Source organism: Puma concolor, chromosome B1 (genome assembly GCF_028749965.1).
Source record: "Puma concolor isolate L17-30 chromosome B1, mPumCon1.1.hap2, whole genome shotgun sequence".
Classification (NCBI taxonomy): domain Eukaryota; kingdom Metazoa; phylum Chordata; class Mammalia; order Carnivora; family Felidae; genus Puma; species Puma concolor.
Window position 1 is genome coordinate 147,491,801 of NC_141670.1, and position 18,514 is coordinate 147,510,314.

General features: G+C 39.1%; 1 non-coding gene across 1 annotated transcript; it reads right to left on the reverse strand.

The window, feature by feature from the left end:
- Positions 1–7,788: 7,788 nt before the first annotated feature.
- LOC112859132 (U6 spliceosomal RNA) lies at positions 7,789–7,890 on the reverse strand. The gene has a single exon (XR_003223451.1). It is a non-coding gene; the product is annotated as a U6 spliceosomal RNA (small nuclear RNA).
- Positions 7,891–18,514: the final 10,624 nt, after the last annotated feature.

Below are 18,514 nucleotides of genomic sequence, written 5' to 3' on the forward strand. Positions count from 1 at the left end.
TGAGGAATATTCCAGCGCAGAACTGATTACAAGCAAAATTGTGGAGAAGCCCGCTCTAAGAGTTCTCAAACCACACCACTTCGTGCTCCGCTTCTAGGGCCCAAGACCCTCATTTTCTCTTCTCCCGTCCCCTTTTGAAAACCTCCCTTTGGATTTGTCTTTTACAATATGACATAAGTGATTAATAAAACCTAGAGTGTTCTCCCTAAGAGAAAGCTGTGCATTCGAACAGGGAACAAATCCTTAGACCAAAGGGAATTACAGGCATCAGTCAGCGGTTGGAGAGAAATTATTTTTGTCATAGAATATTCCCAGTTCTCTTAACCCACATAGACGATGACATATTCCAATGACTTATAAGGCCACACTTGAAGTAATCCTGCGCTGGATCACATGAGTCAGACTGAACTCACTTTTTTACTAAAAAAAAAAAAAAGGAAAAAGAATGATTTTAAAGTCCAAAATAAGCAGTCAATAACAGATGGCATTACACACTGTGGAACCCATTGGGATTAATTACATAGATCTAAGTCTATGGCAGATCAGACTCTATTCTCTGATAATAAAAAGAAAACCACTTTATTCTAATGGCTCTCACTTTCCTCATCTATTAAACGAGAGTCTCAGGCAGTTGTAGCAGAGACTATTGAACAGTGTATTTTCTTCTTGCCAGGAACTTTCCTTGGTGTTTCCACGTAGCGGACCATTTGACTCACACGTCAACTCAAGAAGTTTGTGTCATTATTAGCCTCGGGAATAGATGAGGGCACTGAGGCAGAAGAGGTTATGCAGCTTGTCCAAGGTCCCGTAGGAACTAAGTGGCAGAGGAGGATTCAAACTCTGATATCAAATTCCAGAGTCTGCCTTCTTCACGTTCTCCCATGAGCTACAAAACTCTTCCAGGACTAGATCTCGTTCAGCCTTGCTGCATGTCTGATATCACAGCATTCATCTGCACCACAGGAAACACTTTCATGCTAAATAAATGATTGAGATAATTATATTGCCTTGTCTGTCCGACTTTCTCAGTATGTAATGATGGTTTGAGAAAGACTTGTCTAAATCTCTTTGTTTCCAGGCTAGTTTACACTTCTTTAGTATGTGGATTCTGGAATACGAAGACCACTAATAAGTAATAACTAATATTAAAAGTTTGTTCTCCTATTTGTTGACGCTGGCAGAATGGATAAGTTTGTTGCGTGCCATCCCGTTGCACGCGAGGAGGAGCAACTGCCGGGCTATTCAAGGTCATACCTAGAATTGGAGAGCTCTAAGTGTCCTTGGAAGTCTTCTAGCCCAAACTCGACGTTACAAATTTCATCTCCTATTTTCCACTTGGGAGAATGTTTTGTTGTGCATTCAGAGGCTAAAATGCAGCTAAAATTTAAGGAGTTCGAAATATTTGGTTGTATTTTTCGTGGGCAAAAGGTTTCTACTTACAAAGTTGGGCAGAGCCTCTAAATATTAAAAGGAATGACACTATTGATGACGCTAGAACTAAGCTGTATGTTAGGACCTCTATTAAAAAACCCTTATCCACCACTTTCCCCTCTCCCCACCCCCCATCAGGAGGGCACTTGTTGGGATGAGCAGTGGGTGTTGTATGGCAGCCAGTTTGACAATAAATTATATTAAAAAACAAAAACACAAAAAACAAAACCTTATCCAGTAACCTGACCTGATTTGAGATTTCATCACTTTGAGCTGACCTAAACGAATCATTTTCCTTTGAATTTTTTTTTTCACAGAGAGATTTGGGTCACTTTTTCATAATAAAGTATTTATAGAACTCGTAACTATTAAAATCATCTTGTTGCCTGCTCACGAATCCAGATAACTATCAGATAATAGACTCTACCTTGCAGTATTAAAGCTGATAATTAAACAGATTAAATGCTTTTACTCAATTTCTCTTCTTCAAAGCACTTTCCAGGTAGTTTAAGCCAACGGAGATATCAGGGAAGTGGGTTCAGAGCACCTGCTCAGCTGTTTGCTTGTTCTGTGACCTTATAGGGACTAAAGTGTGTGACTAAAATAGGGATTAGACTCACCTTTATCATTCCTTTCTGTGGTTGTCCTGGTGACTAATTTACATATGGAAACTCAATAAGTGTTGGTCTCATTTGAGGGAAGTGTCAGAAAAAGTAGATGTCATATCCTTTAAAGTTCTTCAATCTGATCACCTACAAAAAGTTGAGGTTTCTCCAAGCATAGTTATAACCAGGCCATTATATAGTTCACTTTTGTGTATCTCTCTCCCTTAAAAAAAATGCAAAATGTTGTATATTTCAGGAAAAAAAATTCAAATTTCTTATATGTGTGTGTGCTTGTTTTAAAATCATAGCATTATTAACATATATGATCCATTATAAAACCAGGCTTAAGTATACAGGTCCAAAAAATAATCAAGCATTACCAAGAAAGATTTCAATAACCTCTATGTTCAGTCCAAATTTGTTACTTATTTCACCTACTCTGTTATGCCAGCTAGTCTTCAGTTTATTGATGTGCCATTTTGACCTTTCTTCCCTTTGCCTTAGGATAATTTGACCAGCCTTAGAAAAATAAATTAGTTAAAAGGTAAAAGGAATGGGGGGGGGGTGGATTATGTTCTATCTAGTAAAGTTTAGCTAAATTAATTTCCAGATTAGATATACCTTAATAGGTAATCGTTATCAGTGTCTTGAATTTTGAGCATTTGTTAAGATTACAATGAATGCGACTCCAGGGAGAATTTTTATGGGTTATTCATTGGTGCTTCTGAAATGTATTTTCAGAATAGATTTCACAATTAGCAGGCACCATCTTGTCTGTGGAGCATCCCTGAAGGAGCAAATGATCAACATTCTCTAAACAGTGACCAATTTTGGAAAACATTCATTGAAAAGGGAGATAGTGCCAAAAACATTTCATGGGAGACTTGAAATATGTCTGTTTAGCAATAACATTCTTATCTAGTTTCCTCAACTCAGGTTAACCTGATCCCCACTCTTGGTGGCTCGTGTTTATCTTTGCAGCTACCAAGTCTGCCAAACCCATCACTAGCCACATCTTCTTCCTACTTTTGAGCCACGTACCCTCGGTGACACTGAAAATTTGAGCAATCTTGCACACAGGGTTGGGAGGATATCATTTTCCAAGCTGTCAAATATGTGGGTATTAGGAACAATCCCTCACATTAGCCTCCATTCTCAGATTTTATGAAATAATTGCGCCACTCAATTTCTCATTTATGATTCACCAATAAACAATAGCCCTCCTTTAGTAATCCCCTTGGCGGTTCTTTGTAAATATTTGAGCTAAGAGCAATTTATACCATGATGCTTACTCCTCTTCCACATTCTGGTTAGGCCTGGGTCGAATTATAAAATAAAAACAGAAAACATGGATTTACCTTCACGCAGCCCTAATACAGCTTCAGTCCTAATTCAGCTTCCATGAGCACACTGGATGGTCAGATAAACCTGGCTTCCAACCCTTGTTCTGAAGGTGTGACCTTCAGGAAGTCATTAAATAAAGGAATTTCTAGTTCCTTGTGTGCAAATTTGGGGTGATTATAACAACCAAAAATTGACCAATGCGATGAGTGTATGAAGAGTAATCCACACACAATAGGCATTCAATAAATGGAACAATTGTTATCACCATCATTTGCTGAAAGAATTACCGAGTTGCTTCTTTTGAAGACCTGAATAAAACTATATCTTAAATCTGCTCATAATGGGTCAAGAGTAGCAGTGAGCTATGTGAAACATTCTACTTATTTGAAAGTACGAATATATGTAACTTGCTAGGAAGTTGGTAGGGAGGACAACCTGACATGGAGGGCAACATCCTCTTTATCTCACATGTTACTGGCACTACCATGAGGCTGCATTTCTTCTACTGATTTAGAAAGATTGTGTCATGTATGCGAACACAAATGTTGTCATTTTTAAATGTGCCAACCATTCCACCCCGGCTTCTGACCCAGAAAATGTCAGAGGTCATGACTATACTCCTTGACATCATGAGTCTAACTTTACAAATTAGCCATACAAGACTACAGTTTCTTAGTTCTAGTTTTTCTTTTTTTCTTTTTTTAATTTTAATACTTAACTTATCATCCCAGGCATATTCATGTATGCTATTTTATTTAATCCAAACAACTCTGTGAGATTAACCTTATTACTCCTCATCACCAATGCCAGCTACTCACTGGCTGTAAACTATCAGAGGAAGGGAGTGTGGTGTATAAACCACCGCGCACAAGGGCATTTCTTATGGCAAGGGACAGCTATGAGTCATTATCAGCCAGCACTTCTACCAGCTGAGGGAAGGGTGTATGGCCTGAAAGAAAAAGGGGTTATGGATAGGCACCAGTAGGATCTACTATAATCCCATTTTGCAGAGGGGAAATGAGAATTAGAGCATTTAAGTGACTTTACTATGCTCACATATCTGGTAATGGAAAGCCAGATCCTAAATCAGACTGCCTGATTCCAAGTCAAGTTTTCTTTCTACCATACCACAGCTGGTTTACTGAAGGATACTGCAAAGCCAGTTGTGAATTTATATAGACCACTTAAGAAGTGGTAAGTTAGGGGCGCCTGGGTGGCTCAGTCGGTTGAGCGGCGGACGTTGGCTCAGGTCATGATCTGGCAGTCCGTGAGTTCAAGCCCCGCGTCGGGCTCTGTGCTGACAGCTCAGAGCCTGGAGCCTATTTCAGATTCTGTGTCTCCCTCTCTCTGACCCTCCCCCGTTCATGCTCTGCCTCTCTCTGTCTCAAAAATAAATAAACGTTAAAAAAAAAATTAAAAAAGAAGTGGTAAGTTAGAAGAATGACTTAAGTGCATTACTCACTGTGAAAAGTGGTAGTTCTTTTAGATTTCTCTACAGTTAATCTCAACTTCAGCTGATATCCCTTCATCTTTGTTTTATGGGAACTAGAAAACATATCCATGGGCATTCTATCCATGTATCCAAGGTACATGACTGCATGTACCTCGATCTCAAATCTTCTCAGAAATTCATTCCAAACTTGAGTCCTGTCCTTTGTCTGATCTCATAGAACAGTTTTTCATTTCCTTGGAATGAAAGTTTGGGGCTTGACCATGCAAATCCTGATGTTCAGCATGTCTGTTCTTGTATGCCTTATGTCTTACAGCTCTATTTTGGATGACATCCACAGTCAGCACTCGAACTGTGACGCTAGAAGGCATCACAATGGTTGAATGGCCAACACCTAAATTCAGTAAATTGAGGATGCTATTTTGGCTAGGGCATTGCATAAGCATGAACTTGCAAGGAGACCCTTGCTTTCAAGATAATTTCACATTTAATGCAAAAGTGGAGAAATGCTTGAGATACAAAAACAAAAAAAACCTGGAGCCAAGAAGAAAGAAGTTTATTCTAATTGAGAGGATTGGGAAAGTCTTCTTGGAAAAGAAAACAATTAAATGGATTTTGAGTAATAAAGAAAATTTGAAAGACAAACATTTCCCTCCCAAAGGCAGAGGTCAGAACTGAAATCAGGAACTAAAGCAAGTAGACAAATATCTGGAACCAAGACCTAACAGCACTAAGTTCAGAAATACAATGAGGGTCAGATTTGGGACCCAGAGGATAAACAAATCTCAAACCAAAATCAAAACCTGGAGTTGCCACTAAAGACTGATAGATAACCAAAACAAAATCCAGAAAAATAACCCAAACTGGAACCTAAAGATAATATGGGAAGTTTGACACAGAATCTTTTATTGGAAAGAGAGCTTTCTAAGAACTTAGGAAAGGTTATTAACAGGAGACAGAAATGGGTCATTAGGTTGCCTCGGCCTCATCTGGTCAAAGTCACCCTGACACTTTCAGTCAGGACCTGACCACACTACTTTTAGGGATGGTGGCTTATGAAGACTTTTTGTCCAAGAATCACTTTGGAGAAGCAAAATGTCTTACTTGTTCCTATTCGTAGAACAAGCATATTGATTATAGAAATAAGATCCTCTTAATCTAGGTGGGGGCTCTAGAAAGTGCAAAAGGAAAGGGTCATCTTTGATATCTTAGTTATAATATTACAAGTTAGCAATGGCCTATAACATTATAGGGTCCTTCCTTCCTTCCTTCCTTCCTTCCTTCCTTCCTTCCTTCCTTCCTTCTTCCCTCCTTTCTCCCCCTCATCTACTCCTCCCTTCCTTTGCTCTTTCCTTCCCTCCCTCTTCTCTTTCTTCTTTCTTTCTTTCTTTCTTTCTTTCTTTCTTTCTTTCTTTCTTTAACTGTTACTTTTTGCCTAGTGACCTAGTTATTATCATGTTGGAACTAATCCACTTTCAACTAATTAGAGTAAAGAAAGAAGAGGAGATATGGGGAGAAGGAGTAAGAGTAAGAAGAAGATACTTAGGGTATCTTCTGAAGACATCTGAAGACATTCCTTTCAGGGAGCTGAGCACTCATGATACCCAGACATAATGTAGCTGAATAGTCATGATTCAGGGCTCTACAGGTAAAGCAAGAAAAAGAGAGAGTGGGGCCAGAAATAAGATTTCCAAGTGTCTATTTGAACCAGGCACAGTGACAATTATTTTGCATCATTATCTCCATTTAGTCCTCTTCATGTTACAAGGTGGTAAAGTTCCAAAAGCAAATTCACTCAGAATAATAAATATGCTTCCTTTAACTACATGCATCCAACCTGAAGGGTAGCTCAGTTTGGCATTTTGGCCAAGTAGAGGGTCTTTACTGACCTTTCTTTAGTTCCAGATAACAATTAAGAATCTCTGCCTTTATGAGATTAATAAGCTAATTTGTTTTATCTTTACACAATTGAATAGCAGACATAACCTGATTCACGAGTGAAAAAGGAACGATAAAGTGTATCATTTGTTTCTGTTCTTACAGGACTATTACCCGTAACTGATAGCACAGCTCTAAGAAAACCACTGGTATAACAAAGTATACCCATATATGGTTCCTGGGGATGAAAACCTTTATTGATACTACTGCTTCTTCAACATTGAGAGACCCTGTTACATCTCAGTGAGGCCACTGTCAGCTCTAATTTTGAATATTTCCATACAGATATAATTGAAAATTAAAATACTAATTTCACATAAAGACCTAAACAGTTTAGCCTTTGCTCAACCACTATGTAGACCATTTAATTCAACAAAGATTTGGTATTTGAATATTCCAAGATGTTATTGAAACAGCTAGAGTTTCACAAGACCATTTTCAAAACATTTGGCATAGAGGTTCAAGATAACAATAAATACAAATTTTTTAGGTAATCAGATTCTGAGCACAATTTTTTACATTAACTGTTCTATTGACTCAGCCCGTTTCCTATTAATTTAAGATATTTTTTTTTTTTACATCTCTTGTTTTCTTTGAGTAAAATCTACCTTAGGATAATATTTCTTGGTTGTTTGCTGAGTGTTCAGCCCTAAGAAGTTATTTGTTACCAAAAAAGATGATGAAGAGAAATTCATCCAGTGGAACACATCACAAGACCCTCGTGAGTACCTTTACTTCTAGCATTTAACACCAATTCAGTCCATTTTCATCATTGCGATTCATCAAGTACCTTTTGTGATAACTTGATAGTTTAAAATTTAATCATTAACAATAATAATATAGGTCATGTACTATGAAGCCTCTTGGATGAAACGATGAATGAGATAAACACAATTCCTGCTCTCACAGAGCATGGAGTTCAGTGGGCTCAACAATCCCCCCCACTTGAAGATTCTGAATTTCAAAATACGTGGCTCTACATTTTCCTGAGCAATTGTTCACATCTCTCTATCTCTTGGTCTAAATTGGTGATGTTAATTTATGTGTCACCCTTGCACAGGGGCCATGCAAATCTTCTCTGTATCATTCCAATTTTAATATATGTGCTGTCGAAGTGAGCACTAAATTGGTGACATTAAAAGTAGTGTATGTGGGCATCTCTATAGCCTATTATGGACATGAGGGTTGGCAGGTCTGTGAAATAAAGCACAACGCATTCATGCAGCGAATGTTTATTGTGTACTAACCATAAACCAGTTGGTGAGGATTACAATCTTGGCAACTGTAGACATATTCTCCGCTCTCCACATTTTAGAAGGATAGAGGGTTAAAAAGTAGGTACTTAAATTATCATGTGATACAGTATAGGCCCCAAGAACAGGATTCACTCTCTCTTCCTGTCCTAGGCAGTATAGTAAGCACCATTGGACACAAGCATCCAATCTTACAGCTGCTTACAAAACCCCACTAAGTAATGGTGGCCTTGAAGAACTCAGTGTCCTGTTCAAACTAAATCCATGAGTTACTAGGATTATTCAAAATATCTGTGTTCAATCTTTGTATTCATCTCCACAGGCAAGGCCTTAAGGCCATTTCTGACAGTCTACTCCGCAGAAAATCCAGTTTGCAGACACATGGTTGGTACATTCTGTGATAGTCTGGGCTCACCTGCTCACAGGTGTTGTGAATGGGCATCACAAGCCCAAAGCAGAGATCTGCTATTACTCTCAAAACATTTCCTATCAGAAGAAAGTCATTGGCCTTCCTTGTCTTCAACTAAGAAATGAAGGATTTAGGCCAGAAGAAATAGAAAAGTCTGATTCTGCATTTACTTCTTCACATTATTCTAAAATTTTGGTTGGCTAAAGACACCACTGGGGACAAATGCATACCTCCATCCTTCGGTCATTTTACTTTTCAGTGTAAATAATACAGCTTCTCCCTTAATATAAATGGTTCTTGGCATTTGGAGAAAACACTTGTATGGCCAGCCTTACAGCCCACACCTTGTCTGGCAGGTATCACCACTGCAGAGACATTCGGGCACTCCATTTCCACTGTTTGGGATGAGCCATTTTCAATCTGCAGGGTGAATGTGCCAATTGAAGAAGATGCAGTTATAAAGCACCAGGCAGAGTATCATGCAGAGTAAGCATGAAGATTGTCTTATTTATCCCATTTTCTTTTCATCTCTCCCTCCTTTTAGCTGTCCTTTAACGCATAAAATGAATTAGTCCTAAAAAAATTCATTTATGAAGCAAAATTCTGTATATCAAATCTACTGCCTCAGTTTTATGATTTATTAAAGTATACATTTTATGGATAAAAGAGAATCTATATTACTTTTCATGAAATACCTCTACGAAATAGTTTTTTTCCTCCCATTTTAAGAGTTTCACTCTCTTTGGAGATATAAAGTCATGCTTTCTATTAGCAGATCAAATATCTCCATGAAATTATGAATGGTATTAAATTTTACTTTGGGAAGTCCAAGTAGATTTTTTTTAATGAAATAAAGCATGGACTAGGTTCTTGTTTTGTGCCAGCTGTTGTGATGGGCATTATGCTGTGTTGTACAAATACTGTTTTTATTTAACTTGATGCCATTATGCTATGAAGAAAGTACTAACTTACTATGGCATTTGACCTAGCAACTCTCCTCTTCCTCCTCAGCTTCCTTTCTTCCCCTGGCTTCCAGGACAAAACACTTTCCTAACTTTTCTCTACCTCTCTTACTCTGTCGCTGGCTCTTCTGAGACCACTAAACATTGGCAGACCTCAAGCTTTGGACCTCAGAACTTGGACCTCTTCTCTTCTCTACTTAGACCCACTTCTGTTAACTTGAAATGTTTTTAATACTTGACAACTCCCACATTTATATGTCCAGCCTGGTCCCCTCGGCTGACTGCAGACTTGACTACCCAACTGACTTCTTGACATCTCACCTGGGCAGCACTGGGAATCTCAGACTTAACCAGTTCAAAATCAGGTATGGTCCTTCCCAAGATTTTTCATTTCTGTAACTGAAAGCTCCATTATTCCAGTTGTGCAGTCTGAAACCTTGACCCCTCCATTGACCCCGTGCCCTCTTGATTTCCATGCAATCTGTTTCAGCCACCCTGATTGTTGTTATTTTAATCCCGCCAGGCAGGTCCCTGCCTCAAAACTTTTGCACTAGCTCTTCCATCTGCTGGAATAGCCTCTCTCAGGTATCTGTACGGCTCCCTTCTTCTCCTCCCTTAGAATCTTTGCTTCTCAGTGAGGGCTTCCTTGACCATCCTATTTACAAGTCTAACCCTTCAACATCCTTGGCTCCCCTACTCTACCCTCAGTGGATAGTCCATCACACCTTCCCTGATTTTTCTCTTTGATACTTATAACCATTTGATATCCTATATATTTCACTTTTTCATCGGTTTATTACTTGACTTGCTACATTGCTCCCCCCACCTACACTAGAATACAAATTCAACAAGGGTGACAATTTTGCATGTTTTGTCCAGGGCTGTATCCAATACCTACAACAGCATCTGGCACGTTGTAGGCATTCAGTACATGTCTGTTGAATAAATCCGCATTTTGCAATTGTAGCAATTGAGGCTCAATGAGATTAAACACCTTAGATCACCATGTGAAGGTCTAACAGAGTGAGGATTAAAACGCAGTTCTTTCTGCCTCTTCATGCTCTCTGACCCTGAGCTGTCAGCCTTTGATATTTATTTATCTGTCCATTTGTTTGCTCTCCTTGGCACCAAGCAGCTCTGGACTTGAAGAACCAACTCTGAACCTGGTGTCTCACTTGGGAAGTGATAGGAATCTCCAACATAACTTGTCCAAAATGAAAAGTGCTCATTTTCATCAGTAGACCAACATTTTCATCAGTAGCTAGGAACTGCTCCTGGCTCTCCTCTTAGAAATGTCAAGATTTCTCCTGCAGAGAAAGGAAAGGACAGAACCAGAGTTCTTTCCTCACAGTTCTTGCCCTCCCTCTAACAAGCTCAAGGCTGTACATGCCACATCCCCTACTTTTCCTGGGTGTTGTTTCAGCATATTCTTGATGCTTTGAGGCAATGATAGACAAATTAAATTTAACACGGAAATTAAATTCTAGGAAGAAAAGATCTATGAACTGTAGAATTGATGGAGTTAGAGTTTTTAGCAGTGCTTGGAAAATCTTCCTCCTTATGTGATTATAACATGGGACAGTCTATTTCCATTCTTTTTAAGACTTCATTATATAAAAAAACAAAATGACGTATGGAAAAGTTGGAACACTCGTAAAAGCTTGAAATGTATTTTTTTAATTATACGGAAAAATTTATTTAAAAAATTACACACATATTTAGTTCATAGCAATTAAATTAATTACTCAGAGAGACAGATTAGAATTATGGTTAAGAGCCTATGAATTTTAGAGATTTAAATTTGAATCCCAGTTCTACTAACAACAGTCTGGGATCTTGGGTGAGCTACTTAACCTCTGCATTCAGTAGGTACTTCATAAGATGGAGATTAAAAAGAGTACCCACCCGACAGTGTTGTGCGGAACAGTCAGCATGTTAACAAAGGTGCTATGAAAGTATTGCCATTATTCCTATGGACCTTGATCTCATGGCCTGTGGGACTCCACATAGCCCTGTAAGTCTCAGCTATTTTACCTATAAAATAAACCAATAATGTCTTTTTAAAAGATTGGTATAAAAAGTAAGTCACTAGAACCACATGAAAAGCCAGCCACATTGCCTATTCTCAATGTATATTTGAATTTTCACCCTTTTTGTTACCTTTGCCGTACTATAGTCTCAAAATTCAATAATCTAGACATCAATATGTGTATTATACTCACTCACGTCAGTGTAACAATTCAGTTTACCAATTGTTTGCATTTAGATCATTGGAGTCTGACAGTCTGGGAACCCGACTGTCTTTTGCAAAGCTGCTGAGGTGCAGAGCTGAGAAGGTGGGCCCAGATCCCCAGGCCCAGGCTCAGTGGAACACCCACCCACCCAGCCACTATCCCTCCTACAGGGACTCTCACACAGCCAATACCAGGGTGATCCATTCTTTACCAAGCAGTTTCATAGAAAGTGCCCTCAGACTATGGATGATTACTCTGGCTTAGAAAATTTCAACAGAAACACTTAAGGCAACATTTTAAATTGCAAGAGGAAGTCATACATACTTTCCTGCCCTGGTCTTTATTTTCTCAAGGTGGATCTTCCACGTAGTTCGGGTGACTCACCCACTTTGTTGTAGACACCTGGCCTATTATGGGTACTGTGAAGCTTCATGGGATATGAGCCCTGATGGAGTCTATCAAAGTCACTAGCAAAGCCTCTGCTAAAATGTAAGTTCCCCTGAGAGTGGGGAATTAGGTCGATTTGTTGACAGGGGTGTCCTAATTGTCTATATTAGTACCTGGCACATAGTAGTGTTCAATATACATAGTTTTAATGAGAGAATTCTCCTTCATATGAATGGGATTCTGACTATGGCTTCACATGAAATCCCAGACAGCCATGATGTGGTGCTCAATCTGAACTGCTCTTTTTTTTTTTTCATGTTTATTTATTTATTTTTGAAAGAGAAAGAGAGTATGCGGGAGAGGGGGCAGAGACAGAGGAAGAAAGAGAATCCCAAGCAGGCTCCTCACTGTCAGCACAGAGCCCAATGCAGGGCTTGAACCCATGAACCATGAGGTCATGACCTGAGCCAAAACCGAGAGTCAGGAGCTTAACCAACTGAACCACCGAGGTCCCCCTGAACTGTTCTTAAACTTAGCATAGTTGACCAGGAGTTGTCCATCTCATGGTATCTTTCCAACAAAACTGTTAACCATTTTAGGGCAAGGGCTGGGTCTTGCCTCTTGAGGAAAGAATACTTAGCATGGCATGTATTAAATACACAAATAACTTCTCTTTGAGGAATTACTTTTGTCTAAATTATCAAGTCATTTTTATAGACTCAATTCCTCTGTAGAAGAATTCAGACAATTTGGTCCATACACAGTGGCACAGGTAACATTTTCTTTAAAAGAATCTAGAATGCCAGCGTCCTAATCTGTAATTTAGCCAGCATTCTGCTGGCTAAAGAAAAACAACAGCAAAAAAGGTTGAGCTCAAAAGCAAAGGAAGCAGAGGGTTAGAGGGTTTTTCACCCAGGTCAGGGGGAGGCCTCTCCACAGACAGTCTACCTGCCAGTGACCTCATTGTGGGAGTCTCTTCCCTGTTTCCCCATCTGCTTCTTTATTTATATTTCACGTTGTAATTAATGTTTTTTCTTTTTTTAGCTTTCCAAGATTTTATTTAAATTCAAGTTCGTTAACATATTGTGCAGTATTGGTTCAGGAGTAGAATTTAGTGATTCATCAATTGCATATAACACTTAATGCTCATTCCAACAAGTGCCTTCCTTAGTACCGATCACCCATTTAGCCCATCCCCCCACCCACCTTCCCTCCAGCAACCCTCAGTGTGTTCTCTATAGTTAAGAGTCTCTTATGGTGTGCCTTCTTCTCTGTTTTTACCTTATTTTATTTTTCTGTCCCTTTCCCTATGTCCATCTGTTTTGTTTCTTAAATTCCACACATGAGTGAAATCATATAGTATTTGTCTTTCTCTGACTTATTTTGCTTAGTATAATACACTTTAGTTCTGTCCATGATGTTGCAAATGGCGAGATTTCATTCTTTCTAATGGCTGAGTAATTTTCCATTATATATATATATATATATATATATATATATACATATATATATATATATATATATACATATATATATATATATACTACATCTTTATCCATTGATCAGTCGATGGACATTTGGGTGCATGTGCCTGTACATTTGAACCAGTATTTTTGTATCCTTTGGATAATGTTTTTCAGAGCAGAAATTTTTATACAGAAATATACATAGGAAACTCTGACAGTGTGATTCCTTAGCAAGTAAAAAAAAATAGTAATTAATGTAAAACAAATTTTCCTAGTCAGTTGGGTAACTTCCTGTTTTGGCATTTTGTAGTCGTCCATCTGGTGACTGCCTTTCCAGCATGCCTTCTATGTAGCCCATGCTCCTGCTATGATTCTTGTGGCCACAAATTCAGAACTAGAGAACAGGATGGCAAGACCTAAGCATGTGCTCATACAGTCAGAAAGTCTTAAACTGGAAATGCCACAGATGCCAAACATGTGCAAATGTTTGCAGAACAACATTGCAGCTATCTATTTCCAGTGTAAATTATCTCATTGTACACTGTGACAACTAACGTTCATAACCATGATGCAAACAGTGTTTTTCTTGCAATCTATTCTCCAGCAATTGTGAGCTCCAGGAAAGAAGGGTCTTTGTGGGTGCACCCAGCACCTAGCTCTTTGATTAGCATAGAGTAAGCCATAGTAGTACATGGTAGGGAGTTAATATCCTTTTGCTGGATTGAATGCACTTTATTGTGACCCTTGTAATAATGTTAACATAGTAGACATCATGGTATAATTAACAGTGCCCGAGAGTGGAAATTAGGGATCTGATTACCACCAACAAGCAACTCTTAATGAGCAACCTCTCTGAACCTCTCCTTGCTCTGAACAAAATTGAAAGAGTTGGGGTAGATTATGTTTTAGAACCCTTCCCCTGGTAAAATGTTATCTCCCTCCGTCTTCACTTAGGATAATTGAACACCTTACCCCAGAATAAGGAGACTTTCTTTGGTTGTTGCTTGGAACAGTGTTTCCGGTAGAAATGGGGTGGGAGCCATAAAAGTGGGCCCAAAGCTGGTCACTGAGAATTTGTACTTGGAATCTGCATATAGTAATTTGGGGATACAGAATGCTTCACCAGTTTAGGACATTCTCTAGTCCATGAGAAATAAATTTTTGATCTTTTAATAATACTTCATTGCTAGGTCGTTTGTTGGTGTTAAAGAACACCTTCACCGTTGAGTCCAGGAAGGACAAACTCCTAGGACAAACATCCTCTACCACAAGAGCTGCCTGAGTGGGTGAAAGTAGATAACTAGAAGCTAAGGGAGAAAAAAATGGAGCCACCCAGTAAAGAACAGTGCAAGTGGAGGACAGAGCCCCCGAAGGGCAGTGTGTTCATACGGTATGGCAGGTGGAACTCAGGAGCTGTAAATGACACCTGGAAACACTTTAAGACCCCCAGGAGCTCCTATAGGACCAAGGGACTATATCCTCTTGCAGAAGACTTCCTTTTTCTGGACATTTATTTTATTTTCATGAAACTTCCTTCTGATATATTAATGACCACTGCATTTTTACTTAGGGAGTCAACGTTCATATCCTGTTAGACAAGAGGAGAGAGTTTTTCAAGTGGGAGTTGCAATAAAGATGTGATTTCACTGTCAGTTCCAGGCACCTCCACTCCCAGGTTTAGATGATAATTACGATTCCTTTAGTGAACCTAGCTATTCTGAGATTGGAAGGGGTGGGAGAGAAAGACTAGAACAGCAGTGAAACTGCCTTGTGTTATCTCCCTGCCTCAGGGCCTCTCACTCCCAGCCCTCCTTGTAGGGACTTGGCCTTTCTGTGAAATAAACATAATATGGCCCGAGCTTGTAGGAAAAATTGGAAGAGCTAGGTTCTAAAACAAACTAATATAAGCCATATTAGGAAAGATTTGGCAAAAAAGGAAAGATTTGGCAAAAAGAAAAAGAAATTGCCTTCCAGAAATTATTTTACATGTTGTATTTGCATAAATTTGTCATGAGTCTACTATTTCACTAGAAGTGGGGGAAACGGCATGACCTGATTCTGCTGGCATCCTGTTGCCCTTCGCAGGCAAAGTCAGAATATTTCACTTCTTACTTCATTTCTGCTCTTCTTCAGGGTCTCAAAGCTGGCAGACAATTATATTTAAAATTGTATGCGCTGTGAGTGAGCAGCCTGAATTGCACAACGTTTCATTTGGCTAATACTTCAGTTTCTTGAGTCATAAGCCTGACAAGTAGCTACACAACATGAAGCAGCATTTCCTGAGTCAGTGCATGTCAGACAGAAGTTCTAGATGAAGGTTAAGCACAGCAGACACTCTTGGGACCATCATCTGACTCCTTATTCTATGATGTCAATTCCTCTCCACTTAATTCAATGACATTTGCTCCTATAAATTTAATGCAAATGTCATACCTTTAGAAACATATCCCAAGACATGGGATGAACAGCATTGGGCGCTCAGCCTCCTCTTAACCCAACGGTGAACGTCCCCCACGAAGGAATGACAATAGCTGTTGGCGTATTAATTCATGAGCTATTTGATGTCTCTTAAGTGATAAGTGCACATCGGGAAATGAATTTCCTGCTGTTGAAATTCCAATGCTTTAGAACTCTTCAGTGAACAAATACAGATTTGTTCTCTACATTAACAATAGTAATTTTTTTATTAAAGCCAAATTAAGTGACTTAACAAATGTCAGTGTGATGAGTTAAGTTCCTAAATCATCACACAGTGGGTCTACTTCATGTTGCCATTTTAAGAAGCTTTTTTTTTTCTACATTTATTCATTTTTGAAAGAGAGAAACAGAGCACAAGTCGAGGAGGGGCAGAGAGAGGGAGACACAGATTCCGAAGCAGGCTCCTGGCTCCGAGCTGTCAGCACAGAGCCCGATGCTGGGCTCAAGCTCGAACTCACAAACCACGAGATCATGACCTGAGCCAAAGTCGGATGCTTAACCAACTGAGCCACCCAGGCGCCCCTTCATGTTGCCATTTTAAAGATCCATTGAGGATTCACGAAAGACAAGACCATGATTCTTCATTTTTTCCTTATCATGGCACACTGTTCTATGTTATCATAATGTGACATTAATTAAAATGTTCATTAATTGCCTTGAAATTTAACTTGAAACCCCGGGTATAAATGTCTCATCTGGAAGCCTTAACCACTGAAGCTGTACCTTAGTCCCTTCCCCCAAAGGTCTTCTCCCAATTCATTAGGTACTTGCTGGGTTCAAAATACCATACTAGGAACGATGTGAGAGGGGGAAAAAATATTAAGAAATCTTTTTTCAAAAAGATAACAAAATATAAAATCATCATAATAACTAGTTATTTTCAAAACTCAGCTTTTCAATTATTTTTGCTAGAATTCTTTTCTAAATCTCTTCCCCCAAGTTCAACACTCTCTGTAGAGAGTTATAAATAACATACAACACTCTTTCTCTGCCTTGATTACTTATTTTAACTTCTAGGTATACTCCTCAAAGGGGCCATGTGAACTCCTTTCTTTCATCTCTAGGATCTAACCTAGAGCCTGAATAAGACCTGACACCTTCCTCATCTACTGACCCACTTCCTCATCCATAGTGTGAGTTCCATGATAGAAAAAGCTGTCTTATCATGGCTTTCAGAGCCCTCCTTAGAAGCTTGTATGTTTACAGAGTCAGTAAACTGAATACATGTGGAGTCTCTAGGACTGTGTACCAATTGAAGACATGTGGGAACAGTGTGGTCCTTATCCAACATGGCTTAAATGTTAGTCTGACAAAGAGCTAAAATAATTACAAAGAAAATACAAGTTGGGAACAGCTTGTAAGTCCAAAGTGGCTTCTGGCCCCTATTCCACTGCCTTGGTCATATATTTCTGTTCTGGTTGCAATGTTACAGTAGTTGACGTTTGGTTCACCCAGTTGGTCATTCCCTTAGAGTTGGGTGAGAGACCTTACATCCTTTCCTCCTACTGTTTTCTCCTATCCCAAAGCCCCTTTTTCCTTGTATACTCCTTTCTCAGAACTTGTAGTGGGTTTCTTCTTGTTGGCCTCATTACCAGCCCTTCATCTCCAACTGCTCCCTGCTGAATCACAGAGGAATAAAGGGAAAGCTATGCTGGAGGGAAGTGGTAGCTGCAAGACAATCAAATCCTTCACATTACTCAGATTAACAATCTCATGGTCCATTTTCCTTTGTCATCTCAGCCAAAATGAACTTAATCCCAGGAGGAAAAAAATTTTTTTAAAGCTCATCCTGCTACTGAGGAGTTCTATTTCAGACAAGTTGTTTCTGAGATGCTAAAGGCATGCAGGAAAGAAAAGTGTAGTTTAAACATTGACCTCAAAGCCCCACAGGGAAGTGGGTAGTTCAGCTCTTCATGGCTCCATAGCAGGAGAGATCAGAAGCAACACCTTTCTGTGGAGACCACCAGAACTCCAGAGTTCCCTGTTTAAAATCAGACAATTTGGAAAGGTTTCTGCAAAATTTCATGGTTAATGACTGAAAAACACATTAATACTTATACACAGAATTCTGTGACCCTGACCCTTGGCAGGTCATTCTTAGGTCTCTCCCCTGCAGGTGAAAAACCTTTTTTCACCATGGTTTTCCCATGGTAGTCCCTCAATTTTAAAAAAAAAATTGTGAGAGTTGTCATATTCACAGAAGCGAAAAAAATGCTTATCTTTGTATATAAAGTATATGTCTATACTTTAAATCATTATTATAGAATAAGCATATGTGTAACCACCACCCAGATCAAGAAATAATGTATTACTATCACCCTCAGAACATTCTTCCTATTTCCAGCCTCTTCTTCTGCCCCCTCACATAACCACTTTCTGTCTTCTCAGCAATCGTGCTCTTACAAGAGGAAGAAGAAGAAGAAGAAGAAGAAGAAGAAGAAGAAGAAGAAGAAGAAGGAAGAGGAAGAGGAGGAAGAGGAGGAGGAGAAGGGGATTAGAAGAAGGAGGAAGGGAAGAGAAGAAGAAACAGCAGCAACAATAGGAGGAGGAGGAAGAA